At 46.0% G+C, this 2917-nt stretch overlaps 1 non-coding gene across 1 annotated transcript; it reads left to right on the top strand.

The window, feature by feature from the left end:
- The first annotated feature begins 2528 nt into the window (after positions 1 to 2528).
- LOC120254595 lies at positions 2529 to 2635 on the top strand. Its single transcript, XR_005534671.1, has one exon. It is a non-coding gene; the product is annotated as a small nucleolar RNA R71 (small nucleolar RNA).
- Positions 2636 to 2917: the final 282 nt, after the last annotated feature.

The raw sequence follows: 2917 nt of genomic DNA, 5'->3' as shown, positions 1-2917 counted from the left end.
GCAGAAAATACCCACGCCCATGTGCCCGACCCACAGGGGCAGCCGCACGCCCCTGTGGCTTCCCTGAACATCCGAGAAAATTGCCAAGTGTTCTACACGCCCGTGCTGAAATTCCGCACGGGCGTGGACATTCACATGCCCAACTCACAGGGGCAGCCACACGCCCCTGTGTTTTCTCGGGATGGAGAGAACTCCTCTGCAGCATTTCGCACGGGCGTGTGGAAATTACCCATGCCCGTGTGTGGTTCACAAGGTCGCCCACAGGGCAAGTCCACGCACCTGTGTGCTCTCAGGATAATCCGCCCAACAGTGTAGGAATTCACACGCCCGTGCAAAAATTACCGATGGGCGTGTGACAGTCGCATAGTCGTTTACAGGGGCAGCCGCAAGCCTCTGTGCCTTCTCTGGATGAGCTCGCAATACAAATCCACGGGCGTGTGGAAATTCCACCCGCCAGTGCGTTTTCACTGGATGCCTTAGAAAAACCTGCAGGCACTGCAGAAAGTTTCTGAACATGTTTACACAATCAGAGCCTGCCCAAGTATGCGAGTTTTACCAGCGAAAAAAACATGAAATAAATCTCAAACGACATAACTTCACCAATTCCACATGAAAACACACGATGAATATTCAAAGTTCACAAGAAAATCTCAGCACAAGCATCTAAAAATCAAGACACCAACACTTAACAATTTATTCATGCAAAGAAACTAAACTAGAAGATAAGAAAATAGTAAACAGTTGGGTTGCCTCCCAAGAAGCGTTTGTTTAATGTCACTAAGCTTGACGTACCTTGTGCTACCTCATGGTGGTTCATGAATGAAAGATGCACTCTTATCCATGGCTTGAAAGCATGATGTGCAAAGTCTCTTGATGGTAGAAGGTGAATTATCGGGCTTCGGGCCACCAAATAATAATTCATCCAAATTCTTCAGTTCACGTACGTCTCCAACAAACTTGTAGTGTTTCCGGTTGCATCTCCTAGCCCTCTTCATTTTCTGGAGCACCTTCTTCAAGATCCCCGGGGTAGATGGTACTTCTTCCGTCACACCAAGCATCATTACTTCTTAATAATCCTCCTCTTGGTCGAACAAACCCTCGTATGGGTCCGTATTGAACATTTCCTGCATGTATTCATCAACAATCTCATTAGTAGTGTCTAGAAAGTATAAAGTATCATCGAAATCAAGAGAATGCCGTATGGCTTCAGCAAGGTGGTATGTGAACTTGTCATCCCCAACCCTCAAAATTAGCTCTCCACCGTCCATGTTAATCAATGCCTTGGAAGTCCACAGGAACGGTCTCCCAAGTATCAAAGGTACATCCGCATCCTCATCGTCTAGCACCCCAAAGTCAACCGGAAAAATGTACTTGTCCACCTTGACAAGCACGTGTTCAATGATGCCTCTCGGATGTCATATTGTTTGGTCCGCTAGTTGCAAAATCATCCGAGTAGGCCAAGGCTCGCCCAAGCCTAGCTTTTGAAAGAAGGTGTATGGCATAACATTGATACTGGCCCCTGAGCCCGCCAATGCCATTTCCTCACCTAGATTGCCAATATTACACCGAATGATGAAGCTTCCCGGGTCCTTCTTCTTGTTCGGCATGTTCTTTTGCAATACCGCCGAGCATGAAGCATCTAAAATCACTGAAGCACTTTCCTCCAATTTCCTTTTGTTAGTCAACAAGTCTTTCAAGAACTTCGCATACTTAGGCATTTGGGCTAATGCCTCAACAAAAGCAATATTGATGTGGAGTTGCTTGAACAAACTCAGGGACTTCTTGTACTGTTCATTCCCTTGGTCATTCTTCAATCTAGAGGGATAAGGGATTCTTGGCATGAAAGGTGGGGGTGCCACCACTTTCTCTTTGCTTGTTCCCTCTTCCACCTCTATAACCTTGGGTGCATGTTCTTTTGGCTTCTCATTCGGAAGCCTACCTTCAACCTCACAACCACTTCTCAAAGTGATCGCCTTCACATGCTCTCTAGGGTTGGTCTCTGTATTACTCGGCAAGCTTCCATGTGGCCTTTCAGAAATAGACTTCGCAATTTGCCCCACCTGATTTTCAAGGTTATGCAAAGAGGCAGTGTGGTTACGAAGTATAGCCACAACTAATTCCAACCTTGTATTTGCAGATTGTACAAATCTAGTCAAGTGCTTATCTAAGTCATTCATTCGGGTTTCCAAACCTGAGACTCTACTTTCCACCTGAGGTGCTTGTTGTTGTTGTTGGAAACCCGGTGGCCTCATGGCCTTTTATGGACCCCTGATTGCTCCATGAGAAATTGGGATGATTCATCCAACCCGAATTGTAGGTATTCCTATATGGGTTTCCTTGAGGTCTCCACCAAAGAAACATCACCGATAGAGATCGGGCAATCGAAGGGAGCATGTCCTCCACCACACCCGGTGCAATTAGTCATGGCCGCCACTCTATTTGAAGTTAGAAGATCTGAACAATCCAAGAGTTGCCTTGTACTCGGATTCAAACTATTATAAAAGCTCTGAACAATCATCCACTCCTGAAATCCGTGTTGCGGGCACTTTCTCAAGAGTTCCTTGAACATTTCCCATGTCTCGAATAGAGACTCCAATTCCAAATTAACAAAGGATGAGATCTCATTCCTAAGATTTGCTGATTTTCCGGGAGGGAAATAACTGGCAAGAAAAGCTTCTACCATCTCCTCCCATGTGGTAAATGATGCTCTAGGTAATGAGTGTAGCCACTGCTTCGCTCTCCCCTTTAGGGAAAATAGGAAGGCTCTCAACTTGATGGCATCATCCGTCACTCCGTTTATCTTCAGCATATCACACACCTCGAGAAAACTTTGTATATGACTGTTTGGATCCTCATCGGCCAAACCGTTGAACTTTGCGGATTGCTGCAATATGTGGATGAATGCCGGCTTCACCTC

The sequence above is a fragment of the Dioscorea cayenensis genome, unplaced genomic scaffold, assembly GCF_009730915.1.
Source record: "Dioscorea cayenensis subsp. rotundata cultivar TDr96_F1 unplaced genomic scaffold, TDr96_F1_v2_PseudoChromosome.rev07_lg8_w22 25.fasta BLBR01000523.1, whole genome shotgun sequence".
Lineage (NCBI taxonomy): Eukaryota > Viridiplantae > Streptophyta > Magnoliopsida > Dioscoreales > Dioscoreaceae > Dioscorea > Dioscorea cayenensis.
Note: the sequence above shows the minus strand (reverse complement) of the source record. Positions and strands in the feature narration are given on the sequence as shown.